Here is a 24,271-nt window from a genome sequence, read left to right as displayed (position 1 = left end):
AAATCCAGGGACGGGGATGTAGCTCAGTGGTAGAGCGTTCGCTTCGCATGTGAAAGGCCCCGGGTTCGATCCCCGGCATCTCCATATTTTTTGGCCGCAGACAAAATCGGCATCGAGAAATCAATTAAAGTAATCTCGCCTACACAATGCTGCTTTGCCTTGAAAATCATAGAAAGCGCAACGGAATATAAGTGCTGTTTGAACAGCGAACTCGGCACACTCAGATGACTTAAACTATTTCAAAATCACTCTTTAGAGGCATGTCTCAAATGCACGCTCAAACATTTCAGGCAAAGCCGAATTAATACCACACTCCCTTTCCCCGACAGGTTTTACTTGTGTCACTATTTTATATGGATTATAACTTATCGTGTGTCAGATTAACAAATCGAATGTTTATGTTAATGATTCCAGCCTGAAACAATGCGTTATTATATAGCGTCGACAGTAGCGACTATTCGCGGTGATTTCGCCGCCTTTTGCAGTCTTGAGCTATTGGCATTCTATAGTCTGTCTAACGCCAGTTGATATTCCCAATGACGTTGTAACGTACAAAAAGGCATGATTGCTGTTATTGTTGCTCTTTATATGTGTTAAGTTACCCCACTATGAGTAAGTCCCAGGTAGTCTAGTGGTTAGGATTCCGCGCTCTCACCGCGGCGGCCGGGGTTCGATTCCCCGTCTGGGAAGATATTTTTGCGCCTTTTCTCCGGATCGATATTGATATTAATAACGGTATATTCTTCAAACAACTGTTATGTGTACGTGGTCAATGAAAGAAACGGTGTATGTTTGTCCTATCGTGCATATATATATACTCATATGATTTCCTTCTACAAACCAATACTTTATATTTTATGTCTTCCTTCGGCTCAATATATAACGAGGCGGACTGATTGATGGTTCAGTACATGAAAATGAAGTACAAATGTACTTGCTCAACAAATTTCAATCCCAATACAACTGTTAGAGACATAAAGTTAACCATCTCGTCTTGGTGCAAGACTATTTTAATAATCAGAGTGGCATGTATATACATGGTATGAAAATACACTACTTAAATTTAATGTTCTATCGTTGTGAAGGGGATGTAGCTCAGTGGTAGAGCGTTCGCTTTGCATGTGAAAGGCCCCGGGTTCGATCCCCGGCATCTCCACTCCTAATTTTTTGTCAATGTCATTGAGTCCACATAAACTATGTCTTTCGTGCACGATCAAGTGAAAATGCACAGTAAAATATAAGAGAGCATCTCCGACCTCTCTTAGGACACCTACATGAACACTTTGTCCTGCGGTAAAAGGCGGAATTGAAAAGGAAATATTGATGAAAATCCAGGGACGGGGATGTAGCTCAGTGGTAGAGCGTTCGCTTCGCATGTGAAAGGCCCCGGGTTCGATCCCCGGCATCTCCATATTTTTTGGCCGCAGACAAAATCGGCATCGAGAAATCAATTAAAGTAATCTCGCCTACACAATGCTGCTTTGCCTTGAAAATCATAGAAAGCGCAACGGAATATAAGTGCTGTTTGAACAGCGAACTCGGCACACTCAGATGACTTAAACTATTTCAAAATCACTCTTTAGAGGCATGTCTCAAATGCACGCTCAAACATTTCAGGCAAAGCCGAATTAATACCACACTCCCTTTCCCCGACAGGTTTTACTTGTGTCACTATTTTATATGGATTATAACTTATCGTGTGTCAGATTAACAAATCGAATGTTTATGTTAATGATTCCAGCCTGAAACAATGCGTTATTATATAGCGTCGACAGTAGCGACTATTCGCGGTGATTTCGCCGCCTTTTGCAGTCTTGAGCTATTGGCATTCTATAGTCTGTCTAACGCCAGTTGATATTCCCAATGACGTTGTAACGTACAAAAAGGCATGATTGCTGTTATTGTTGCTCTTTATATGTGTTAAGTTACCCCACTATGAGTAAGTCCCAGGTAGTCTAGTGGTTAGGATTCCGCGCTCTCACCGCGGCGGCCGGGGTTCGATTCCCCGTCTGGGAAGATATTTTTGCGCCTTTTCTCCGGATCGATATTGATATTAATAACGGTATATTCTTCAAACAACTGTTATGTGTACGTGGTCAATGAAAGAAACGGTGTATGTTTGTCCTATCGTGCATATATATATACTCATATGATTTCCTTCTACAAACCAATACTTTATATTTTATGTCTTCCTTCGGCTCAATATATAACGAGGCGGACTGATTGATGGTTCAGTACATGAAAATGAAGTACAAATGTACTTGCTCAACAAATTTCAATCCCAATACAACTGTTAGAGACATAAAGTTAACCATCTCGTCTTGGTGCAAGACTATTTTAATAATCAGAGTGGCATGTATATACATGGTATGAAAATACACTACTTAAATTTAATGTTCTATCGTTGTGAAGGGGATGTAGCTCAGTGGTAGAGCGTTCGCTTTGCATGTGAAAGGCCCCGGGTTCGATCCCCGGCATCTCCACTCCTAATTTTTTGTCAATGTCATTGAGTCCACATAAACTATGTCTTTCGTGCACGATCAAGTGAAAATGCACAGTAAAATATAAGAGAGCATCTCCGACCTCTCTTAGGACACCTACATGAACACTTTGTCCTGCGGTAAAAGGCGGAATTGAAAAGGAAATATTGATGAAAATCCAGGGACGGGGATGTAGCTCAGTGGTAGAGCGTTCGCTTCGCATGTGAAAGGCCCCGGGTTCGATCCCCGGCATCTCCATATTTTTTGGCCGCAGACAAAATCGGCATCGAGAAATCAATTAAAGTAATCTCGCCTACACAATGCTGCTTTGCCTTGAAAATCATAGAAAGCGCAACGGAATATAAGTGCTGTTTGAACAGCGAACTCGGCACACTCAGATGACTTAAACTATTTCAAAATCACTCTTTAGAGGCATGTCTCAAATGCACGCTCAAACATTTCAGGCAAAGCCGAATTAATACCACACTCCCTTTCCCCGACAGGTTTTACTTGTGTCACTATTTTATATGGATTATAACTTATCGTGTGTCAGATTAACAAATCGAATGTTTATGTTAATGATTCCAGCCTGAAACAATGCGTTATTATATAGCGTCGACAGTAGCGACTATTCGCGGTGATTTCGCCGCCTTTTGCAGTCTTGAGCTATTGGCATTCTATAGTCTGTCTAACGCCAGTTGATATTCCCAATGACGTTGTAACGTACAAAAAGGCATGATTGCTGTTATTGTTGCTCTTTATATGTGTTAAGTTACCCCACTATGAGTAAGTCCCAGGTAGTCTAGTGGTTAGGATTCCGCGCTCTCACCGCGGCGGCCGGGGTTCGATTCCCCGTCTGGGAAGATATTTTTGCGCCTTTTCTCCGGATCGATATTGATATTAATAACGGTATATTCTTCAAACAACTGTTATGTGTACGTGGTCAATGAAAGAAACGGTGTATGTTTGTCCTATCGTGCATATATATATACTCATATGATTTCCTTCTACAAACCAATACTTTATATTTTATGTCTTCCTTCGGCTCAATATATAACGAGGCGGACTGATTGATGGTTCAGTACATGAAAATGAAGTACAAATGTACTTGCTCAACAAATTTCAATCCCAATACAACTGTTAGAGACATAAAGTTAACCATCTCGTCTTGGTGCAAGACTATTTTAATAATCAGAGTGGCATGTATATACATGGTATGAAAATACACTACTTAAATTTAATGTTCTATCGTTGTGAAGGGGATGTAGCTCAGTGGTAGAGCGTTCGCTTTGCATGTGAAAGGCCCCGGGTTCGATCCCCGGCATCTCCACTCCTAATTTTTTGTCAATGTCATTGAGTCCACATAAACTATGTCTTTCGTGCACGATCAAGTGAAAATGCACAGTAAAATATAAGAGAGCATCTCCGACCTCTCTTAGGACACCTACATGAACACTTTGTCCTGCGGTAAAAGGCGGAATTGAAAAGGAAATATTGATGAAAATCCAGGGACGGGGATGTAGCTCAGTGGTAGAGCGTTCGCTTCGCATGTGAAAGGCCCCGGGTTCGATCCCCGGCATCTCCATATTTTTTGGCCGCAGACAAAATCGGCATCGAGAAATCAATTAAAGTAATCTCGCCTACACAATGCTGCTTTGCCTTGAAAATCATAGAAAGCGCAACGGAATATAAGTGCTGTTTGAACAGCGAACTCGGCACACTCAGATGACTTAAACTATTTCAAAATCACTCTTTAGAGGCATGTCTCAAATGCACGCTCAAACATTTCAGGCAAAGCCGAATTAATACCACACTCCCTTTCCCCGACAGGTTTTACTTGTGTCACTATTTTATATGGATTATAACTTATCGTGTGTCAGATTAACAAATCGAATGTTTATGTTAATGATTCCAGCCTGAAACAATGCGTTATTATATAGCGTCGACAGTAGCGACTATTCGCGGTGATTTCGCCGCCTTTTGCAGTCTTGAGCTATTGGCATTCTATAGTCTGTCTAACGCCAGTTGATATTCCCAATGACGTTGTAACGTACAAAAAGGCATGATTGCTGTTATTGTTGCTCTTTATATGTGTTAAGTTACCCCACTATGAGTAAGTCCCAGGTAGTCTAGTGGTTAGGATTCCGCGCTCTCACCGCGGCGGCCGGGGTTCGATTCCCCGTCTGGGAAGATATTTTTGCGCCTTTTCTCCGGATCGATATTGATATTAATAACGGTATATTCTTCAAACAACTGTTATGTGTACGTGGTCAATGAAAGAAACGGTGTATGTTTGTCCTATCGTGCATATATATATACTCATATGATTTCCTTCTACAAACCAATACTTTATATTTTATGTCTTCCTTCGGCTCAATATATAACGAGGCGGACTGATTGATGGTTCAGTACATGAAAATGAAGTACAAATGTACTTGCTCAACAAATTTCAATCCCAATACAACTGTTAGAGACATAAAGTTAACCATCTCGTCTTGGTGCAAGACTATTTTAATAATCAGAGTGGCATGTATATACATGGTATGAAAATACACTACTTAAATTTAATGTTCTATCGTTGTGAAGGGGATGTAGCTCAGTGGTAGAGCGTTCGCTTTGCATGTGAAAGGCCCCGGGTTCGATCCCCGGCATCTCCACTCCTAATTTTTTGTCAATGTCATTGAGTCCACATAAACTATGTCTTTCGTGCACGATCAAGTGAAAATGCACAGTAAAATATAAGAGAGCATCTCCGACCTCTCTTAGGACACCTACATGAACACTTTGTCCTGCGGTAAAAGGCGGAATTGAAAAGGAAATATTGATGAAAATCCAGGGACGGGGATGTAGCTCAGTGGTAGAGCGTTCGCTTCGCATGTGAAAGGCCCCGGGTTCGATCCCCGGCATCTCCATATTTTTTGGCCGCAGACAAAATCGGCATCGAGAAATCAATTAAAGTAATCTCGCCTACACAATGCTGCTTTGCCTTGAAAATCATAGAAAGCGCAACGGAATATAAGTGCTGTTTGAACAGCGAACTCGGCACACTCAGATGACTTAAACTATTTCAAAATCACTCTTTAGAGGCATGTCTCAAATGCACGCTCAAACATTTCAGGCAAAGCCGAATTAATACCACACTCCCTTTCCCCGACAGGTTTTACTTGTGTCACTATTTTATATGGATTATAACTTATCGTGTGTCAGATTAACAAATCGAATGTTTATGTTAATGATTCCAGCCTGAAACAATGCGTTATTATATAGCGTCGACAGTAGCGACTATTCGCGGTGATTTCGCCGCCTTTTGCAGTCTTGAGCTATTGGCATTCTATAGTCTGTCTAACGCCAGTTGATATTCCCAATGACGTTGTAACGTACAAAAAGGCATGATTGCTGTTATTGTTGCTCTTTATATGTGTTAAGTTACCCCACTATGAGTAAGTCCCAGGTAGTCTAGTGGTTAGGATTCCGCGCTCTCACCGCGGCGGCCGGGGTTCGATTCCCCGTCTGGGAAGATATTTTTGCGCCTTTTCTCCGGATCGATATTGATATTAATAACGGTATATTCTTCAAACAACTGTTATGTGTACGTGGTCAATGAAAGAAACGGTGTATGTTTGTCCTATCGTGCATATATATATACTCATATGATTTCCTTCTACAAACCAATACTTTATATTTTATGTCTTCCTTCGGCTCAATATATAACGAGGCGGACTGATTGATGGTTCAGTACATGAAAATGAAGTACAAATGTACTTGCTCAACAAATTTCAATCCCAATACAACTGTTAGAGACATAAAGTTAACCATCTCGTCTTGGTGCAAGACTATTTTAATAATCAGAGTGGCATGTATATACATGGTATGAAAATACACTACTTAAATTTAATGTTCTATCGTTGTGAAGGGGATGTAGCTCAGTGGTAGAGCGTTCGCTTTGCATGTGAAAGGCCCCGGGTTCGATCCCCGGCATCTCCACTCCTAATTTTTTGTCAATGTCATTGAGTCCACATAAACTATGTCTTTCGTGCACGATCAAGTGAAAATGCACAGTAAAATATAAGAGAGCATCTCCGACCTCTCTTAGGACACCTACATGAACACTTTGTCCTGCGGTAAAAGGCGGAATTGAAAAGGAAATATTGATGAAAATCCAGGGACGGGGATGTAGCTCAGTGGTAGAGCGTTCGCTTCGCATGTGAAAGGCCCCGGGTTCGATCCCCGGCATCTCCATATTTTTTGGCCGCAGACAAAATCGGCATCGAGAAATCAATTAAAGTAATCTCGCCTACACAATGCTGCTTTGCCTTGAAAATCATAGAAAGCGCAACGGAATATAAGTGCTGTTTGAACAGCGAACTCGGCACACTCAGATGACTTAAACTATTTCAAAATCACTCTTTAGAGGCATGTCTCAAATGCACGCTCAAACATTTCAGGCAAAGCCGAATTAATACCACACTCCCTTTCCCCGACAGGTTTTACTTGTGTCACTATTTTATATGGATTATAACTTATCGTGTGTCAGATTAACAAATCGAATGTTTATGTTAATGATTCCAGCCTGAAACAATGCGTTATTATATAGCGTCGACAGTAGCGACTATTCGCGGTGATTTCGCCGCCTTTTGCAGTCTTGAGCTATTGGCATTCTATAGTCTGTCTAACGCCAGTTGATATTCCCAATGACGTTGTAACGTACAAAAAGGCATGATTGCTGTTATTGTTGCTCTTTATATGTGTTAAGTTACCCCACTATGAGTAAGTCCCAGGTAGTCTAGTGGTTAGGATTCCGCGCTCTCACCGCGGCGGCCGGGGTTCGATTCCCCGTCTGGGAAGATATTTTTGCGCCTTTTCTCCGGATCGATATTGATATTAATAACGGTATATTCTTCAAACAACTGTTATGTGTACGTGGTCAATGAAAGAAACGGTGTATGTTTGTCCTATCGTGCATATATATATACTCATATGATTTCCTTCTACAAACCAATACTTTATATTTTATGTCTTCCTTCGGCTCAATATATAACGAGGCGGACTGATTGATGGTTCAGTACATGAAAATGAAGTACAAATGTACTTGCTCAACAAATTTCAATCCCAATACAACTGTTAGAGACATAAAGTTAACCATCTCGTCTTGGTGCAAGACTATTTTAATAATCAGAGTGGCATGTATATACATGGTATGAAAATACACTACTTAAATTTAATGTTCTATCGTTGTGAAGGGGATGTAGCTCAGTGGTAGAGCGTTCGCTTTGCATGTGAAAGGCCCCGGGTTCGATCCCCGGCATCTCCACTCCTAATTTTTTGTCAATGTCATTGAGTCCACATAAACTATGTCTTTCGTGCACGATCAAGTGAAAATGCACAGTAAAATATAAGAGAGCATCTCCGACCTCTCTTAGGACACCTACATGAACACTTTGTCCTGCGGTAAAAGGCGGAATTGAAAAGGAAATATTGATGAAAATCCAGGGACGGGGATGTAGCTCAGTGGTAGAGCGTTCGCTTCGCATGTGAAAGGCCCCGGGTTCGATCCCCGGCATCTCCATATTTTTTGGCCGCAGACAAAATCGGCATCGAGAAATCAATTAAAGTAATCTCGCCTACACAATGCTGCTTTGCCTTGAAAATCATAGAAAGCGCAACGGAATATAAGTGCTGTTTGAACAGCGAACTCGGCACACTCAGATGACTTAAACTATTTCAAAATCACTCTTTAGAGGCATGTCTCAAATGCACGCTCAAACATTTCAGGCAAAGCCGAATTAATACCACACTCCCTTTCCCCGACAGGTTTTACTTGTGTCACTATTTTATATGGATTATAACTTATCGTGTGTCAGATTAACAAATCGAATGTTTATGTTAATGATTCCAGCCTGAAACAATGCGTTATTATATAGCGTCGACAGTAGCGACTATTCGCGGTGATTTCGCCGCCTTTTGCAGTCTTGAGCTATTGGCATTCTATAGTCTGTCTAACGCCAGTTGATATTCCCAATGACGTTGTAACGTACAAAAAGGCATGATTGCTGTTATTGTTGCTCTTTATATGTGTTAAGTTACCCCACTATGAGTAAGTCCCAGGTAGTCTAGTGGTTAGGATTCCGCGCTCTCACCGCGGCGGCCGGGGTTCGATTCCCCGTCTGGGAAGATATTTTTGCGCCTTTTCTCCGGATCGATATTGATGTTAATAACGGTATATTCTTCAAACAACTGTTATGTGTACGTGGTCAATGAAAGAAACGGTGTATGTTTGTCCTATCGTGCATATATATATACTCATATGATTTCCTTCTACAAACCAATACTTTATATTTTATGTCTTCCTTCGGCTCAATATATAACGAGGCGGACTGATTGATGGTTCAGTACATGAAAATGAAGTACAAATGTACTTGCTCAACAAATTTCAATCCCAATACAACTGTTAGAGACATAAAGTTAACCATCTCGTCTTGGTGCAAGACTATTTTAATAATCAGAGTGGCATGTATATACATGGTATGAAAATACACTACTTAAATTTAATGTTCTATCGTTGTGAAGGGGATGTAGCTCAGTGGTAGAGCGTTCGCTTTGCATGTGAAAGGCCCCGGGTTCGATCCCCGGCATCTCCACTCCTAATTTTTTGTCAATGTCATTGAGTCCACATAAACTATGTCTTTCGTGCACGATCAAGTGAAAATGCACAGTAAAATATAAGAGAGCATCTCCGACCTCTCTTAGGACACCTACATGAACACTTTGTCCTGCGGTAAAAGGCGGAATTGAAAAGGAAATATTGATGAAAATCCAGGGACGGGGATGTAGCTCAGTGGTAGAGCGTTCGCTTCGCATGTGAAAGGCCCCGGGTTCGATCCCCGGCATCTCCATATTTTTTGGCCGCAGACAAAATCGGCATCGAGAAATCAATTAAAGTAATCTCGCCTACACAATGCTGCTTTGCCTTGAAAATCATAGAAAGCGCAACGGAATATAAGTGCTGTTTGAACAGCGAACTCGGCACACTCAGATGACTTAAACTATTTCAAAATCACTCTTTAGAGGCATGTCTCAAATGCACGCTCAAACATTTCAGGCAAAGCCGAATTAATACCACACTCCCTTTCCCCGACAGGTTTTACTTGTGTCACTATTTTATATGGATTATAACTTATCGTGTGTCAGATTAACAAATCGAATGTTTATGTTAATGATTCCAGCCTGAAACAATGCGTTATTATATAGCGTCGACAGTAGCGACTATTCGCGGTGATTTCGCCGCCTTTTGCAGTCTTGAGCTATTGGCATTCTATAGTCTGTCTAACGCCAGTTGATATTCCCAATGACGTTGTAACGTACAAAAAGGCATGATTGCTGTTATTGTTGCTCTTTATATGTGTTAAGTTACCCCACTATGAGTAAGTCCCAGGTAGTCTAGTGGTTAGGATTCCGCGCTCTCACCGCGGCGGCCGGGGTTCGATTCCCCGTCTGGGAAGATATTTTTGCGCCTTTTCTCCGGATCGATATTGATATTAATAACGGTATATTCTTCAAACAACTGTTATGTGTACGTGGTCAATGAAAGAAACGGTGTATGTTTGTCCTATCGTGCATATATATATACTCATATGATTTCCTTCTACAAACCAATACTTTATATTTTATGTCTTCCTTCGGCTCAATATATAACGAGGCGGACTGATTGATGGTTCAGTACATGAAAATGAAGTACAAATGTACTTGCTCAACAAATTTCAATCCCAATACAACTGTTAGAGACATAAAGTTAACCATCTCGTCTTGGTGCAAGACTATTTTAATAATCAGAGTGGCATGTATATACATGGTATGAAAATACACTACTTAAATTTAATGTTCTATCGTTGTGAAGGGGATGTAGCTCAGTGGTAGAGCGTTCGCTTTGCATGTGAAAGGCCCCGGGTTCGATCCCCGGCATCTCCACTCCTAATTTTTTGTCAATGTCATTGAGTCCACATAAACTATGTCTTTCGTGCACGATCAAGTGAAAATGCACAGTAAAATATAAGAGAGCATCTCCGACCTCTCTTAGGACACCTACATGAACACTTTGTCCTGCGGTAAAAGGCGGAATTGAAAAGGAAATATTGATGAAAATCCAGGGACGGGGATGTAGCTCAGTGGTAGAGCGTTCGCTTCGCATGTGAAAGGCCCCGGGTTCGATCCCCGGCATCTCCATATTTTTTGGCCGCAGACAAAATCGGCATCGAGAAATCAATTAAAGTAATCTCGCCTACACAATGCTGCTTTGCCTTGAAAATCATAGAAAGCGCAACGGAATATAAGTGCTGTTTGAACAGCGAACTCGGCACACTCAGATGACTTAAACTATTTCAAAATCACTCTTTAGAGGCATGTCTCAAATGCACGCTCAAACATTTCAGGCAAAGCCGAATTAATACCACACTCCCTTTCCCCGACAGGTTTTACTTGTGTCACTATTTTATATGGATTATAACTTATCGTGTGTCAGATTAACAAATCGAATGTTTATGTTAATGATTCCAGCCTGAAACAATGCGTTATTATATAGCGTCGACAGTAGCGACTATTCGCGGTGATTTCGCCGCCTTTTGCAGTCTTGAGCTATTGGCATTCTATAGTCTGTCTAACGCCAGTTGATATTCCCAATGACGTTGTAACGTACAAAAAGGCATGATTGCTGTTATTGTTGCTCTTTATATGTGTTAAGTTACCCCACTATGAGTAAGTCCCAGGTAGTCTAGTGGTTAGGATTCCGCGCTCTCACCGCGGCGGCCGGGGTTCGATTCCCCGTCTGTGAAGATATTTTTGCGCCTTTTCTCCGGATCGATATTGATATTAATAACGGTATATTCTTCAAACAACTGTTATGTGTACGTGGTCAATGAAAGAAACGGTGTATGTTTGTCCTATCGTGCATATATATATACTCATATGATTTCCTTCTACAAACCAATACTTTTCATTTTATGTCTTCCTTCGGCTCAATATATAACGAGGCGGACTGATTGATGGTTCAGTACATGAAAATGAAGTACAAATGTACTTGCTCAACAAATTTCAATCCCAATACAACTGTTAGAGACATAAAGTTAACCATCTCGTCTTGGTGCAAGACTATTTTAATAATCAGAGTGGCATGTATATACATGGTATGAAAATACACTACTTAAATTTAATGTTCTATCGTTGTGAAGGGGATGTAGCTCAGTGGTAGAGCGTTCGCTTTGCATGTGAAAGGCCCCGGGTTCGATCCCCGGCATCTCCACTCCTAATTTTTTGTCAATGTCATTGAGTCCACATAAACTATGTCTTTCGTGCACGATCAAGTGAAAATGCACAGTAAAATATAAGAGAGCATCTCCGACCTCTCTTAGGACACCTACATGAACACTTTGTCCTGCGGTAAAAGGCGGAATTGAAAAGGAAATATTGATGAAAATCCAGGGACGGGGATGTAGCTCAGTGGTAGAGCGTTCGCTTCGCATGTGAAAGGCCCCGGGTTCGATCCCCGGCATCTCCATATTTTTTGGCCGCAGACAAAATCGGCATCGAGAAATCAATTAAAGTAATCTCGCCTACACAATGCTGCTTTGCCTTGAAAATCATAGAAAGCGCAACGGAATATAAGTGCTGTTTGAACAGCGAACTCGGCACACTCAGATGACTTAAACTATTTCAAAATCACTCTTTAGAGGCATGTCTCAAATGCACGCTCAAACATTTCAGGCAAAGCCGAATTAATACCACACTCCCTTTCCCCGACAGGTTTTACTTGTGTCACTATTTTATATGGATTATAACTTATCGTGTGTCAGATTAACAAATCGAATGTTTATGTTAATGATTCCAGCCTGAAACAATGCGTTATTATATAGCGTCGACAGTAGCGACTATTCGCGGTGATTTCGCCGCCTTTTGCAGTCTTGAGCTATTGGCATTCTATAGTCTGTCTAACGCCAGTTGATATTCCCAATGACGTTGTAACGTACAAAAAGGCATGATTGCTGTTATTGTTGCTCTTTATATGTGTTAAGTTACCCCACTATGAGTAAGTCCCAGGTAGTCTAGTGGTTAGGATTCCGCGCTCTCACCGCGGCGGCCGGGGTTCGATTCCCCGTCTGGGAAGATATTTTTGCGCCTTTTCTCCGGATCGATATTGATATTAATAACGGTATATTCTTCAAACAACTGTTATGTGTACGTGGTCAATGAAAGAAACGGTGTATGTTTGTCCTATCGTGCATATATATATACTCATATGATTTCCTTCTACAAACCAATACTTTATATTTTATGTCTTCCTTCGGCTCAATATATAACGAGGCGGACTGATTGATGGTTCAGTACATGAAAATGAAGTACAAATGTACTTGCTCAACAAATTTCAATCCCAATACAACTGTTAGAGACATAAAGTTAACCATCTCGTCTTGGTGCAAGACTATTTTAATAATCAGAGTGGCATGTATATACATGGTATGAAAATACACTACTTAAATTTAATGTTCTATCGTTGTGAAGGGGATGTAGCTCAGTGGTAGAGCGTTCGCTTTGCATGTGAAAGGCCCCGGGTTCGATCCCCGGCATCTCCACTCCTAATTTTTTGTCAATGTCATTGAGTCCACATAAACTATGTCTTTCGTGCACGATCAAGTGAAAATGCACAGTAAAATATAAGAGAGCATCTCCGACCTCTCTTAGGACACCTACATGAACACTTTGTCCTGCGGTAAAAGGCGGAATTGAAAAGGAAATATTGATGAAAATCCAGGGACGGGGATGTAGCTCAGTGGTAGAGCGTTCGCTTCGCATGTGAAAGGCCCCGGGTTCGATCCCCGGCATCTCCATATTTTTTGGCCGCAGACAAAATCGGCATCGAGAAATCAATTAAAGTAATCTCGCCTACACAATGCTGCTTTGCCTTGAAAATCATAGAAAGCGCAACGGAATATAAGTGCTGTTTGAACAGCGAACTCGGCACACTCAGATGACTTAAACTATTTCAAAATCACTCTTTAGAGGCATGTCTCAAATGCACGCTCAAACATTTCAGGCAAAGCCGAATTAATACCACACTCCCTTTCCCCGACAGGTTTTACTTGTGTCACTATTTTATATGGATTATAACTTATCGTGTGTCAGATTAACAAATCGAATGTTTATGTTAATGATTCCAGCCTGAAACAATGCGTTATTATATAGCGTCGACAGTAGCGACTATTCGCGGTGATTTCGCCGCCTTTTGCAGTCTTGAGCTATTGGCATTCTATAGTCTGTCTAACGCCAGTTGATATTCCCAATGACGTTGTAACGTACAAAAAGGCATGATTGCTGTTATTGTTGCTCTTTATATGTGTTAAGTTACCCCACTATGAGTAAGTCCCAGGTAGTCTAGTGGTTAGGATTCCGCGCTCTCACCGCGGCGGCCGGGGTTCGATTCCCCGTCTGGGAAGATATTTTTGCGCCTTTTCTCCGGATCGATATTGATATTAATAACGGTATATTCTTCAAACAACTGTTATGTGTACGTGGTCAATGAAAGAAACGGTGTATGTTTGTCCTATCGTGCATATATATATACTCATATGATTTCCTTCTACAAACCAATACTTTATATTTTATGTCTTCCTTCGGCTCAATATATAACGAGGCGGACTGATTGATGGTTCAGTACATGAAAATGAAGTACAAATGTACTTGCTCAACAAATTTCAATCCCAATACAACTGTTAGAGACATAAAGTTAACCATCTCGTCTTGGTGCAAGACTATTTTAATAATCAGAGTGGCATGTATATACATGGTATGAAAATACACTACTTAAATTTAATGTTCTATCGTTGTGAAGGGGATGTAGCTCAGTGGTAGAGCGTTCGCTTTGCATGTGAAAGGCCCCGGGTTCGATCCCCGGCATCTCCACTCCTAATTTTTTGTCAATGTCATTGAGTCCACATAAACTATGTCTTTCGTGCACGATCAAGTGAAAATGCACAGTAAAATATAAGAGAGCATCTCCGACCTCTCTTAGGACACCTACATGAACACTTTGTCCTGCGGTAAAAGGCGGAATTGAAAAGGAAATATTGATGAAAATCCAGGGACGGGGATGTAGCTCAGTGGTAGAGCGTTCGCTTCGCATGTGAAAGGCCCCGGGTTCGATCCCCGGCATCTCCATATTTTTTGGCCGCAGACAAAATCGGCATCGAGAAATCAATTAAAGTAATCTCGCCTACACAATGCTGCTTTGCCTTGAAAATCATAGAAAGCGCAACGGAATATAAGTGCTGTTTGAACAGCGAACTCGGCACACTCAGATGACTTAAACTATTTCAAAATCACTCTTTAGAGGCATGTCTCAAATGCACGCTCAAACATTTCAGGCAAAGCCGAATTAATACCACACTCCCTTTCCCCGACAGGTTTTACTTGTGTCACTATTTTATATGGATTATAACTTATCGTGTGTCAGATTAACAAATCGAATGTTTATGTTAATGATTCCAGCCTGAAACAATGCGTTATTATATAGCGTCGACAGTAGCGACTATTCGCGGTGATTTCGCCGCCTTTTGCAGTCTTGAGCTATTGGCATTCTATAGTCTGTCTAACGCCAGTTGATATTCCCAATGACGTTGTAACGTACAAAAAGGCATGATTGCTGTTATTGTTGCTCTTTATATGTGTTAAGTTACCCCACTATGAGTAAGTCCCAGGTAGTCTAGTGGTTAGGATTCCGCGCTCTCACCGCGGCGGCCGGGGTTCGATTCCCCGTCTGTGAAGATATTTTTGCGCCTTTTCTCCGGATCGATATTGATATTAATAACGGTATATTCTTCAAACAACTGTTATGTGTACGTGGTCAATGAAAGAAACGGTGTATGTTTGTCCTATCGTGCATATATATATACTCATATGATTTCCTTCTACAAACCAATACTTTTCATTTTATGTCTTCCTTCGGCTCAATATATAACGAGGCGGACTGATTGATGGTTCAGTACATGAAAATGAAGTACAAATGTACTTGCTCAACAAATTTCAATCCCAATACAACTGTTAGAGACATAAAGTTAACCATCTCGTCTTGGTGCAAGACTATTTTAATAATCAGAGTGGCATGTATATACATGGTATGAAAATACACTACTTAAATTTAATGTTCTATCGTTGTGAAGGGGATGTAGCTCAGTGGTAGAGCGTTCGCTTTGCATGTGAAAGGCCCCGGGTTCGATCCCCGGCATCTCCACTCCTAATTTTTTGTCAATGTCATTGAGTCCACATAAACTATGTCTTTCGTGCACGATCAAGTGAAAATGCACAGTAAAATATAAGAGAGCATCTCCGACCTCTCTTAGGACACCTACATGAACACTTTGTCCTGCGGTAAAAGGCGGAATTGAAAAGGAAATATTGATGAAAATCCAGGGACGGGGATGTAGCTCAGTGGTAGAGCGTTCGCTTCGCATGTGAAAGGCCCCGGGTTCGATCCCCGGCATCTCCATATTTTTTGGCCGCAGACAAAATCGGCATCGAGAAATCAATTAAAGTAATCTCGCCTACACAATGCTGCTTTGCCTTGAAAATCATAGAAAGCGCAACGGAATATAAGTGCTGTTTGAACAGCGAACTCGGCACACTCAGATGACTTAAACTATTTCAAAATCACTCTTTAGAGGCATGTCTCAAATGCACGCTCAAACATTTCAGGCAAAGCCGAATTAATACCACACTCCCTTTCCCCGACAGGTTTTACTTGTGTCACTATTTTATATGGATTATAACTTATCGTGTGTCAGATTAACAAATCGAATGTTTATGTTAATGATTCCAGCCTGAAACAATGCGTTATTATATAGCGTCGACAGTAGCGACTATTCGCGGTGATTTCGCCGCCTTTTGCAGTCTTGAGCTATTGGCATTCTATAGTCTGTCTAACGCCAGTTGATATTCCCAATGACGTTGTAACGTACAAAAAGGCATGATTGCTGTTATTGTTGCTCTTTATATGTGTTAAGTTACCCCACTATGAGTAAGTCCCAGGTAGTCTAGTGGTTAGGATTCCGCGCTCTCACCGCGGCGGCCGGGGTTCGATTCCCCGTCTGTGAAGATATTTTTGCGCCTTTTCTCCGGATCGATATTGATATTAATAACGGTATATTCTTCAAACAACTGTTATGTGTACGTGGTCAATGAAAGAAACGGTGTATGTTTGTCCTATCGTGCATATATATATACTCATATGATTTCCTTCTACAAACCAATACTTTTCATTTTATGTCTTCCTTCGGCTCAATATATAACGAGGCGGACTGATTGATGGTTCAGTACATGAAAATGAAGTACAAATGTACTTGCTCAACAAATTTCAATCCCAATACAACTGTTAGAGACATAAAGTTAACCATCTCGTCTTGGTGCAAGACTATTTTAATAATCAGAGTGGCATGTATATACATGGTATGAAAATACACTACTTAAATTTAATGTTCTATCGTTGTGAAGGGGATGTAGCTCAGTGGTAGAGCGTTCGCTTTGCATGTGAAAGGCCCCGGGTTCGATCCCCGGCATCTCCACTCCTAATTTTTTGTCAATGTCATTGAGTCCACATAAACTATGTCTTTCGTGCACGATCAAGTGAAAATGCACAGTAAAATATAAGAGAGCATCTCCGACCTCTCTTAGGACACCTACATGAACACTTTGTCCTGCGGTAAAAGGCGGAATTGAAAAGGAAATATTGATGAAAATCCAGGGACGGGGATGTAGCTCAGTGGTAGAGCGTTCGCTTCGCATGTGAAAGGCCCCGGGTTCGATCCCCGGCATCTCCATATTTTTTGGCCGCAGACAAAATCGGCATCGAGAAATCAATTAAAGTAATCTCGCCTACACAATGCTGCTTTGCCTTGAAAATCATAGAAAGCGCAACGGAATATAAGTGCTGTTTGAACAGCGAACTCGGCACACTCAGATGACTTAAACTATTTCAAAATCACTCTTTAGAGGCATGTCTCAAATGCACGCTCAAACATTTCAGGCAAAGCCGAATTAATACCACACTCCCTTTCCCCGACAGGTTTTACTTGTGTCACTATTTTATATGGATTATAACTTATCGTGTGTCAGATTAACAAATCGAATGTTTATGTTAATGATTCCAGCCTGAAACAATGCGTTATTATATAGCGTCGACAGTAGCGACTATTCGCGGTGATTTCGCCGCCTTTTGCAGTCTTGAGCTATTGGCATTCTATAGTCTGTCTAACGCCAGTTGATATTCCCAATGACGTTGTAACGTACAAAAAGGCATGATTGCTGTTATTGTTGCTCTTTATATGTGTTAAGTTACCCCACTATGAGTAAGTCCCAGGTAGTCTAGTGGTTAGGATTCCGCGCTCTCACCGCGGCGGCCGGGGTTCGATTCCCCGTCTGGGAAGATATTTTTGCGCCTTTTCTCCGGATCGATATTGATATTAATAACGGTATATTCTTCAAACAACTGTTATGTGTACGTGGTCAATGAAAGAAACGGTGTATGTTTGTCCTATCGTGCATATATATATACTCATATGATTTCCTTCTACAAACCAATACTTTATATTTTATGTCTTCCTTCGGCTCAATATATAACGAGGCGGACTGATTGATGGTTCAGTACATGAAAATGAAGTACAAATGTACTTGCTCAACAAATTTCAATCCCAATACAACTGTTAGAGACATAAAGTTAACCATCTCGTCTTGGTGCAAGACTATTTTAATAATCAGAGTGGCATGTATATACATGGTATGAAAATACACTACTTAAATTTAATGTTCTATCGTTGTGAAGGGGATGTAGCTCAGTGGTAGAGCGTTCGCTTTGCATGTGAAAGGCCCCGGGTTCGATCCCCGGCATCTCCACTCCTAATTTTTTGTCAATGTCATTGAGTCCACATAAACTATGTCTTTCGTGCACGATCAAGTGAAAATGCACAGTAAAATATAAGAGAGCATCTCCGACCTCTCTTAGGACACCTACATGAACACTTTGTCCTGCGGTAAAAGGCGGAATTGAAAAGGAAATATTGATGAAAATCCAGGGACGGGGATGTAGCTCAGTGGTAGAGCGTTCGCTTCGCATGTGAAAGGCCCCGGGTTCGATCCCCGGCATCTCCATATTTTTTGGCCGCAGACAAAATCGGCATCGAGAAATCAATTAAAGTAATCTCGCCTACACAATGCTGCTTTGCCTTGAAAATCATAGAAAGCGCAACGGAATATAAGTGCTGTTTGAACAGCGAACTCGGCACACTCAGATGACTTAAACTATTTCAAAATCACTCTTTAGAGGCATGTCTCAAATGCACGCTCAAACATTTCAGGCAAAGCCGAATTAATACCACACTCCCTTTCCCCGACAGGTTTTACTTGTGTCACTATTTTATATGGATTATAACTTATCGTGTGTCAGATTAACAAATCGAATGTTTATGTTAATGATTCCAGCCTGAAACAATGCGTTATTATATAGCGTCGACAGTAGCGACTATTCGCGGTGATTTCGCCGCCTTTTGCAGTCTTGAGCTATTGGCATTCTATAGTCTGTCTAACGCCAGTTGATATTCCCAATGACGTTGTAACGTACAAAAAGGCATGATTGCTGTTATTGTTGCTCTTTATATGTGTTAAGTTACCCCACTATGAGTAAGTCCCAGGTAGTCTAGTGGTTAGGATTCCGCGCTCTCACCGCGGCGGCCGGGGTTCGATTCCCCGTCTGGGAAGATATTTTTGCGCCTTTTCTCCGGATCGATATTGATATTAATAACGGTATATTCTTCAAACAACTGTTATGTGTACGTGGTCAATGAAAGAAACGGTGTATGTTTGTCCTATCGTGCATATATATATACTCATATGATTTCCTTCTACAAACCAATACTTTATATTTTATGTCTTCCTTCGGCTCAATATATAACGAGGCGGACTGATTGATGGTTCAGTACATGAAAATGAAGTACAAATGTACTTGCTCAACAAATTTCAATCCCAATACAACTGTTAGAGACATAAAGTTAACCATCTCGTCTTGGTGCAAGACTATTTTAATAATCAGAGTGGCATGTATATACATGGTATGAAAATACACTACTTAAATTTAATGTTCTATCGTTGTGAAGGGGATGTAGCTCAGTGGTAGAGCGTTCGCTTTGCATGTGAAAGGCCCCGGGTTCGATCCCCGGCATCTCCACTCCTAATTTTTTGTCAATGTCATTGAGTCCACATAAACTATGTCTTTCGTGCACGATCAAGTGAAAATGCACAGTAAAATATAAGAGAGCATCTCCGACCTCTCTTAGGACACCTACATGAACACTTTGTCCTGCGGTAAAAGGCGGAATTGAAAAGGAAATATTGATGAAAATCCAGGGACGGGGATGTAGCTCAGTGGTAGAGCGTTCGCTTCGCATGTGAAAGGCCCCGGGTTCGATCCCCGGCATCTCCATATTTTTTGGCCGCAGACAAAATCGGCATCGAGAAATCAATTAAAGTAATCTCGCCTACACAATGCTGCTTTGCCTTGAAAATCATAGAAAGCGCAACGGAATATAAGTGCTGTTTGAACAGCGAACTCGGCACACTCAGATGACTTAAACTATTTCAAAATCACTCTTTAGAGGCATGTCTCAAATGCACGCTCAAACATTTCAGGCAAAGCCGAATTAATACCACACTCCCTTTCCCCGACAGGTTTTACTTGTGTCACTATTTTATATGGATTATAACTTATCGTGTGTCAGATTAACAAATCGAATGTTTATGTTAATGATTCCAGCCTGAAACAATGCGTTATTATATAGCGTCGACAGTAGCGACTATTCGCGGTGATTTCGCCGCCTTTTGCAGTCTTGAGCTATTGGCATTCTATAGTCTGTCTAACGCCAGTTGATATTCCCAATGACGTTGTAACGTACAAAAAGGCATGATTGCTGTTATTGTTGCTCTTTATATGTGTTAAGTTACCCCACTATGAGTAAGTCCCAGGTAGTCTAGTGGTTAGGATTCCGCGCTTGGGTGGTCGAGTGGACCTTTAAGTGACTGGACGTTGTGTTTATGTCTAAGGAAATATTTACTATGTTATAAGTGATTGCTCGGATTTCCAAGCATATTTTCGGAATATAAACGTTCTAACTTGTATCAGAAGTAAGTTTTTGACTTTAATTATAACAAAACTGTCGTTTGTAATGTTTTACATTATTGTAAACATTGTCGTATAGAAAGAGGCTACCCAAGGGTGAATTATATTATAATGGAGAGACTTCCATCCTTATTAAGGAGTACCATTGAAAATGCTTGTGAACAATTTCGAAATATTACATTTACTGTGCATGGTGAAAGTGACAGAGCACGTATTTCTATAATGTTTGCAAATGAAGATACAAATAAAAGTAAACGAAAGTCGATTTCAACTGTCAACCGTGACAAAAAACGAATGAAAGAATATAACAACAGTGTTGAAACTATTTCGAATATTGAAAATCATATCGAGATGATTCATTCAGATTGTGTATTTGAAAGCAATAAAATACAGGACGAAACAGTGGCGGCAAATACATCGGATATAATGGACATTGAAGATAACCCGTCTGAGGCCTCCGTTATAGCATGTTCAGGTAACATTGAAACCGGTATAGAACGTCCAAATATAGAACTGAGTGCAATCGATACAGGTAAAGAATTGTCTGTATCAGTTAATTGTGTCAATAGAAAAAATGTAAATGAAAACAAAGGTAGATTATCCATGGACAAAATTGAAAGGAATAAATGTAATACAAAAGACGATGAACTTTCAGAATTTCCGCCGCTTAGTAAAGTAAATTACAGGGATATTCTATCTGCTACATCTCAACGCGATAAATTGGTAGAAAATAATGACAAAAGTAAACAAACATTTCCGTCAAATATTGCAACTGATATTAAGTTAATTCCAAAATTTGTTTTGAAACAATCAGGAGGTCGTAACGAATTGTTGATCGGAAAAACATTGAGGAATCGTCTGATATTGTATCATATAGATGAGAAAGAATTTGAAATACTCGATTGCAGTGACCGAGGTTTCTATAAATTTAATAAAGTGTTGACTGAAGATTTTCGTGATGTAAGAACTATACCGAAATTGATGACTGATGATGTGAGAAAAGGACTAGATGAGATGATAGAATTTGCGACAAATAAAAAACTTTAAATGTTTTATTATTTTATTATATGTTGATTTGTAAGAGAGATAGTTTGTATGTTGTTTGTGAGTATGTTGTGAAAAAGTTTTTCCAAATATTTTGAAAATTTTTGTGCGCTGTTTGCATGTCTTAAAATAGCTGATGATTGACTCGATATTTAATACTTCGAATTTTGATTGCGTTGTGGAATGGAATCCAGCCCAGTGCGAACAATATTTTCTATTGTATTATTTTTTGTCCTCTGTCGGAAAATAAGACGTCATAATCATTTTTCACTCTAAATTTTCTTTGTATTCTGTGTAAGCTTTTTATCAATTTGAATGTATGTGCTGAATGGTAGATAAGAGTGAGTTAGAATATAAGTATATGAATATTTTTCTATAAGGATATAATATGATATCTATATATGAGTATATAACCAGATAATTGTGTTCGTGAAAAATATTTCACGCATTTGAATTGTAAATGTAGAATATTGAATGTTTCTCTTCAGAGAAAGGACAGTAATTGATAATAATGTTTTTCATTGATGTGTAATTCTGAACTGTGATATGTAAATACGAAGTTTGATTATAATAAAGATAAAAAAAAAAAAGGATTCCGCGCTCTCACCGCGGCGGCCGGGGTTCGATTCCCCGTCTGGGAAGATATTTTTGCGCCTTTTCTCCGGATCGATATTGATATTAATAACGGTATATTCTTCAAACAACTGTTATGTGTACGTGGTCAATGAAAGAAACGGTGTATGTTTGTCCTATCGTGCATATATATATACTCATATGATTTCCTTCTACAAACCAATACTTTATATTTTATGTCTTCCTTCGGCTCAATATATAACGAGGCGGACTGATTGATGGTTCAGTACATGAAAATGAAGTACAAATGTACTTGCTCAACAAATTTCAATCCCAATACAACTGTTAGAGACATAAAGTTAACCATCTCGTCTTGGTGCAAGACTATTTTAATAATCAGAGTGGCATGTATATACATGGTATGAAAATACACTACTTAAATTTAATGTTCTATCGTTGTGAAGGGGATGTAGCTCAGTGGTAGAGCGTTCGCTTTGCATGTGAAAGGCCCCGGGTTCGATCCCCGGCATCTCCACTCCTAATTTTTTGTCAATGTCATTGAGTCCACATAAACTATGTCTTTCGTGCACGATCAAGTGAAAATGCACAGTAAAATATAAGAGAGCATCTCCGACCTCTCTTAGGACACCTACATGAACACTTTGTCCTGCGGTAAAAGGCGGAATTGAAAAGGAAATATTGATGAAAATCCAGGGACGGGGATGTAGCTCAGTGGTAGAGCGTTCGCTTCGCATGTGAAAGGCCCCGGGTTCGATCCCCGGCATCTCCATATTTTTTGGCCGCAGACAAAATCGGCATCGAGAAATCAATTAAAGTAATCTCGCCTACACAATGCTGCTTTGCCTTGAAAATCATAGAAAGCGCAACGGAATATAAGTGCTGTTTGAACAGCGAACTCGGCACACTCAGATGACTTAAACTATTTCAAAATCACTCTTTAGAGGCATGTCTCAAATGCACGCTCAAACATTTCAGGCAAAGCCGAATTAATACCACACTCCCTTTCCCCGACAGGTTTTACTTGTGTCACTATTTTATATGGATTATAACTTATCGTGTGTCAGATTAACAAATCGAATGTTTATGTTAATGATTCCAGCCTGAAACAATGCGTTATTATATAGCGTCGACAGTAGCGACTATTCGCGGTGATTTCGCCGCCTTTTGCAGTCTTGAGCTATTGGCATTCTATAGTCTGTCTAACGCCAGTTGATATTCCCAATGACGTTGTAACGTACAAAAAGGCATGATTGCTGTTATTGTTGCTCTTTATATGTGTTAAGTTACCCCACTATGAGTAAGTCCCAGGTAGTCTAGTGGTTAGGATTCCGCGCTTGGGTGGTCGAGTGGACCTTTAAGTGACTGGACGTTGTGTTTATGTCTAAGGAAATATTTACTATGTTATAAGTGATTGCTCGGATTTCCAAGCATATTTTCGGAATATAAACGTTCTAACTTGTATCAGAAGTAAGTTTTTGACTTTAATTATAACAAAACTGTCGTTTGTAATGTTTTACATTATTGTAAACATTGTCGTATAGAAAGAGGCTACCCAAGGGTGAATTATATTATAATGGAGAGACTTCCATCCTTATTAAGGAGTACCATTGAAAATGCTTGTGAACAATTTCGAAATATTACATTTACTGTGCATGGTGAAAGTGACAGAGCACGTATTTCTATAATGTTTGCAAATGAAGATACAAATAAAAGTAAACGAAAGTCGATTTCAACTGTCAACCGTGACAAAAAACGAATGAAAGAATATAACAACAGTGTTGAAACTATTTCGAATATTGAAAATCATATCGAGATGATTCATTCAGATTGTGTATTTGAAAGCAATAAAATACAGGACGAAACAGTGGCGGCAAATACATCGGATATAATGGACATTGAAGATAACCCGTCTGAGGCCTCCGTTATAGCATGTTCAGGTAACATTGAAACC

The 24,271-nt window shown here is 40.2% G+C and overlaps 48 non-coding genes across 48 annotated transcripts; all 48 read left to right on the top strand.

The window, feature by feature from the left end:
* Positions 1-12: 12 nt before the first annotated feature.
* Trnaa-cgc (transfer RNA alanine (anticodon CGC)) lies at positions 13-84 on the top strand. The gene has a single exon. It is a non-coding gene; the product is annotated as a tRNA-Ala (tRNA).
* Positions 85-617: 533 nt separating this feature from the next.
* On the top strand, positions 618-689 carry Trnae-cuc (transfer RNA glutamic acid (anticodon CUC)). Its single transcript has one exon. It is a non-coding gene; the product is annotated as a tRNA-Glu (tRNA).
* A 395-nt stretch (positions 690-1,084) lies between these two features.
* Positions 1,085-1,156, top strand: Trnaa-ugc (transfer RNA alanine (anticodon UGC)). Its single transcript has one exon. It is a non-coding gene; the product is annotated as a tRNA-Ala (tRNA).
* Positions 1,157-1,339: 183 nt separating this feature from the next.
* Positions 1,340-1,411, top strand: Trnaa-cgc (transfer RNA alanine (anticodon CGC)). The gene has a single exon. It is a non-coding gene; the product is annotated as a tRNA-Ala (tRNA).
* Positions 1,412-1,944: 533 nt separating this feature from the next.
* Trnae-cuc (transfer RNA glutamic acid (anticodon CUC)) lies at positions 1,945-2,016 on the top strand. Its single transcript has one exon. It is a non-coding gene; the product is annotated as a tRNA-Glu (tRNA).
* Positions 2,017-2,411: 395 nt separating this feature from the next.
* Positions 2,412-2,483, top strand: Trnaa-ugc (transfer RNA alanine (anticodon UGC)). The gene has a single exon. It is a non-coding gene; the product is annotated as a tRNA-Ala (tRNA).
* Positions 2,484-2,666: 183 nt separating this feature from the next.
* On the top strand, positions 2,667-2,738 carry Trnaa-cgc (transfer RNA alanine (anticodon CGC)). The gene has a single exon. It is a non-coding gene; the product is annotated as a tRNA-Ala (tRNA).
* Positions 2,739-3,271: 533 nt separating this feature from the next.
* Trnae-cuc (transfer RNA glutamic acid (anticodon CUC)) lies at positions 3,272-3,343 on the top strand. Its single transcript has one exon. It is a non-coding gene; the product is annotated as a tRNA-Glu (tRNA).
* A 395-nt stretch (positions 3,344-3,738) lies between these two features.
* On the top strand, positions 3,739-3,810 carry Trnaa-ugc (transfer RNA alanine (anticodon UGC)). Its single transcript has one exon. It is a non-coding gene; the product is annotated as a tRNA-Ala (tRNA).
* A 183-nt stretch (positions 3,811-3,993) lies between these two features.
* Positions 3,994-4,065, top strand: Trnaa-cgc (transfer RNA alanine (anticodon CGC)). The gene has a single exon. It is a non-coding gene; the product is annotated as a tRNA-Ala (tRNA).
* Positions 4,066-4,598: 533 nt separating this feature from the next.
* Trnae-cuc (transfer RNA glutamic acid (anticodon CUC)) lies at positions 4,599-4,670 on the top strand. Its single transcript has one exon. It is a non-coding gene; the product is annotated as a tRNA-Glu (tRNA).
* A 395-nt stretch (positions 4,671-5,065) lies between these two features.
* Trnaa-ugc (transfer RNA alanine (anticodon UGC)) lies at positions 5,066-5,137 on the top strand. Its single transcript has one exon. It is a non-coding gene; the product is annotated as a tRNA-Ala (tRNA).
* Positions 5,138-5,320: 183 nt separating this feature from the next.
* On the top strand, positions 5,321-5,392 carry Trnaa-cgc (transfer RNA alanine (anticodon CGC)). The gene has a single exon. It is a non-coding gene; the product is annotated as a tRNA-Ala (tRNA).
* A 533-nt stretch (positions 5,393-5,925) lies between these two features.
* On the top strand, positions 5,926-5,997 carry Trnae-cuc (transfer RNA glutamic acid (anticodon CUC)). Its single transcript has one exon. It is a non-coding gene; the product is annotated as a tRNA-Glu (tRNA).
* Positions 5,998-6,392: 395 nt separating this feature from the next.
* On the top strand, positions 6,393-6,464 carry Trnaa-ugc (transfer RNA alanine (anticodon UGC)). The gene has a single exon. It is a non-coding gene; the product is annotated as a tRNA-Ala (tRNA).
* Positions 6,465-6,647: 183 nt separating this feature from the next.
* Positions 6,648-6,719, top strand: Trnaa-cgc (transfer RNA alanine (anticodon CGC)). The gene has a single exon. It is a non-coding gene; the product is annotated as a tRNA-Ala (tRNA).
* A 533-nt stretch (positions 6,720-7,252) lies between these two features.
* Trnae-cuc (transfer RNA glutamic acid (anticodon CUC)) lies at positions 7,253-7,324 on the top strand. The gene has a single exon. It is a non-coding gene; the product is annotated as a tRNA-Glu (tRNA).
* A 395-nt stretch (positions 7,325-7,719) lies between these two features.
* Trnaa-ugc (transfer RNA alanine (anticodon UGC)) lies at positions 7,720-7,791 on the top strand. Its single transcript has one exon. It is a non-coding gene; the product is annotated as a tRNA-Ala (tRNA).
* Positions 7,792-7,974: 183 nt separating this feature from the next.
* Trnaa-cgc (transfer RNA alanine (anticodon CGC)) lies at positions 7,975-8,046 on the top strand. The gene has a single exon. It is a non-coding gene; the product is annotated as a tRNA-Ala (tRNA).
* Positions 8,047-8,579: 533 nt separating this feature from the next.
* Trnae-cuc (transfer RNA glutamic acid (anticodon CUC)) lies at positions 8,580-8,651 on the top strand. The gene has a single exon. It is a non-coding gene; the product is annotated as a tRNA-Glu (tRNA).
* A 395-nt stretch (positions 8,652-9,046) lies between these two features.
* Trnaa-ugc (transfer RNA alanine (anticodon UGC)) lies at positions 9,047-9,118 on the top strand. Its single transcript has one exon. It is a non-coding gene; the product is annotated as a tRNA-Ala (tRNA).
* A 183-nt stretch (positions 9,119-9,301) lies between these two features.
* On the top strand, positions 9,302-9,373 carry Trnaa-cgc (transfer RNA alanine (anticodon CGC)). Its single transcript has one exon. It is a non-coding gene; the product is annotated as a tRNA-Ala (tRNA).
* Positions 9,374-9,906: 533 nt separating this feature from the next.
* Trnae-cuc (transfer RNA glutamic acid (anticodon CUC)) lies at positions 9,907-9,978 on the top strand. Its single transcript has one exon. It is a non-coding gene; the product is annotated as a tRNA-Glu (tRNA).
* A 395-nt stretch (positions 9,979-10,373) lies between these two features.
* Positions 10,374-10,445, top strand: Trnaa-ugc (transfer RNA alanine (anticodon UGC)). Its single transcript has one exon. It is a non-coding gene; the product is annotated as a tRNA-Ala (tRNA).
* A 183-nt stretch (positions 10,446-10,628) lies between these two features.
* On the top strand, positions 10,629-10,700 carry Trnaa-cgc (transfer RNA alanine (anticodon CGC)). Its single transcript has one exon. It is a non-coding gene; the product is annotated as a tRNA-Ala (tRNA).
* Positions 10,701-11,233: 533 nt separating this feature from the next.
* Trnae-cuc (transfer RNA glutamic acid (anticodon CUC)) lies at positions 11,234-11,305 on the top strand. Its single transcript has one exon. It is a non-coding gene; the product is annotated as a tRNA-Glu (tRNA).
* A 395-nt stretch (positions 11,306-11,700) lies between these two features.
* Trnaa-ugc (transfer RNA alanine (anticodon UGC)) lies at positions 11,701-11,772 on the top strand. The gene has a single exon. It is a non-coding gene; the product is annotated as a tRNA-Ala (tRNA).
* A 183-nt stretch (positions 11,773-11,955) lies between these two features.
* On the top strand, positions 11,956-12,027 carry Trnaa-cgc (transfer RNA alanine (anticodon CGC)). Its single transcript has one exon. It is a non-coding gene; the product is annotated as a tRNA-Ala (tRNA).
* Positions 12,028-12,560: 533 nt separating this feature from the next.
* On the top strand, positions 12,561-12,632 carry Trnae-cuc (transfer RNA glutamic acid (anticodon CUC)). The gene has a single exon. It is a non-coding gene; the product is annotated as a tRNA-Glu (tRNA).
* A 395-nt stretch (positions 12,633-13,027) lies between these two features.
* Trnaa-ugc (transfer RNA alanine (anticodon UGC)) lies at positions 13,028-13,099 on the top strand. Its single transcript has one exon. It is a non-coding gene; the product is annotated as a tRNA-Ala (tRNA).
* Positions 13,100-13,282: 183 nt separating this feature from the next.
* On the top strand, positions 13,283-13,354 carry Trnaa-cgc (transfer RNA alanine (anticodon CGC)). Its single transcript has one exon. It is a non-coding gene; the product is annotated as a tRNA-Ala (tRNA).
* A 533-nt stretch (positions 13,355-13,887) lies between these two features.
* Trnae-cuc (transfer RNA glutamic acid (anticodon CUC)) lies at positions 13,888-13,959 on the top strand. Its single transcript has one exon. It is a non-coding gene; the product is annotated as a tRNA-Glu (tRNA).
* A 395-nt stretch (positions 13,960-14,354) lies between these two features.
* Trnaa-ugc (transfer RNA alanine (anticodon UGC)) lies at positions 14,355-14,426 on the top strand. Its single transcript has one exon. It is a non-coding gene; the product is annotated as a tRNA-Ala (tRNA).
* Positions 14,427-14,609: 183 nt separating this feature from the next.
* On the top strand, positions 14,610-14,681 carry Trnaa-cgc (transfer RNA alanine (anticodon CGC)). The gene has a single exon. It is a non-coding gene; the product is annotated as a tRNA-Ala (tRNA).
* Positions 14,682-15,214: 533 nt separating this feature from the next.
* On the top strand, positions 15,215-15,286 carry Trnae-cuc (transfer RNA glutamic acid (anticodon CUC)). Its single transcript has one exon. It is a non-coding gene; the product is annotated as a tRNA-Glu (tRNA).
* Positions 15,287-15,681: 395 nt separating this feature from the next.
* On the top strand, positions 15,682-15,753 carry Trnaa-ugc (transfer RNA alanine (anticodon UGC)). The gene has a single exon. It is a non-coding gene; the product is annotated as a tRNA-Ala (tRNA).
* Positions 15,754-15,936: 183 nt separating this feature from the next.
* Positions 15,937-16,008, top strand: Trnaa-cgc (transfer RNA alanine (anticodon CGC)). Its single transcript has one exon. It is a non-coding gene; the product is annotated as a tRNA-Ala (tRNA).
* A 533-nt stretch (positions 16,009-16,541) lies between these two features.
* Trnae-cuc (transfer RNA glutamic acid (anticodon CUC)) lies at positions 16,542-16,613 on the top strand. The gene has a single exon. It is a non-coding gene; the product is annotated as a tRNA-Glu (tRNA).
* A 395-nt stretch (positions 16,614-17,008) lies between these two features.
* Trnaa-ugc (transfer RNA alanine (anticodon UGC)) lies at positions 17,009-17,080 on the top strand. Its single transcript has one exon. It is a non-coding gene; the product is annotated as a tRNA-Ala (tRNA).
* A 183-nt stretch (positions 17,081-17,263) lies between these two features.
* Positions 17,264-17,335, top strand: Trnaa-cgc (transfer RNA alanine (anticodon CGC)). The gene has a single exon. It is a non-coding gene; the product is annotated as a tRNA-Ala (tRNA).
* A 533-nt stretch (positions 17,336-17,868) lies between these two features.
* On the top strand, positions 17,869-17,940 carry Trnae-cuc (transfer RNA glutamic acid (anticodon CUC)). The gene has a single exon. It is a non-coding gene; the product is annotated as a tRNA-Glu (tRNA).
* A 395-nt stretch (positions 17,941-18,335) lies between these two features.
* On the top strand, positions 18,336-18,407 carry Trnaa-ugc (transfer RNA alanine (anticodon UGC)). The gene has a single exon. It is a non-coding gene; the product is annotated as a tRNA-Ala (tRNA).
* A 183-nt stretch (positions 18,408-18,590) lies between these two features.
* On the top strand, positions 18,591-18,662 carry Trnaa-cgc (transfer RNA alanine (anticodon CGC)). Its single transcript has one exon. It is a non-coding gene; the product is annotated as a tRNA-Ala (tRNA).
* A 533-nt stretch (positions 18,663-19,195) lies between these two features.
* Trnae-cuc (transfer RNA glutamic acid (anticodon CUC)) lies at positions 19,196-19,267 on the top strand. Its single transcript has one exon. It is a non-coding gene; the product is annotated as a tRNA-Glu (tRNA).
* A 395-nt stretch (positions 19,268-19,662) lies between these two features.
* On the top strand, positions 19,663-19,734 carry Trnaa-ugc (transfer RNA alanine (anticodon UGC)). Its single transcript has one exon. It is a non-coding gene; the product is annotated as a tRNA-Ala (tRNA).
* Positions 19,735-19,917: 183 nt separating this feature from the next.
* On the top strand, positions 19,918-19,989 carry Trnaa-cgc (transfer RNA alanine (anticodon CGC)). Its single transcript has one exon. It is a non-coding gene; the product is annotated as a tRNA-Ala (tRNA).
* A 2,773-nt stretch (positions 19,990-22,762) lies between these two features.
* Trnaa-ugc (transfer RNA alanine (anticodon UGC)) lies at positions 22,763-22,834 on the top strand. The gene has a single exon. It is a non-coding gene; the product is annotated as a tRNA-Ala (tRNA).
* Positions 22,835-23,017: 183 nt separating this feature from the next.
* Positions 23,018-23,089, top strand: Trnaa-cgc (transfer RNA alanine (anticodon CGC)). Its single transcript has one exon. It is a non-coding gene; the product is annotated as a tRNA-Ala (tRNA).
* Positions 23,090-24,271: the final 1,182 nt, after the last annotated feature.

The sequence above is a fragment of the Mytilus edulis genome, unplaced genomic scaffold (assembly GCF_963676685.1).
Source record: "Mytilus edulis unplaced genomic scaffold, xbMytEdul2.2 SCAFFOLD_123, whole genome shotgun sequence".
Taxonomy (NCBI): Eukaryota; Metazoa; Mollusca; class Bivalvia; order Mytilida; family Mytilidae; genus Mytilus; species Mytilus edulis.
The sequence above is the reverse complement of the archived record's forward strand: the minus strand, read 5'-3'. Positions and strand labels throughout refer to the sequence as shown.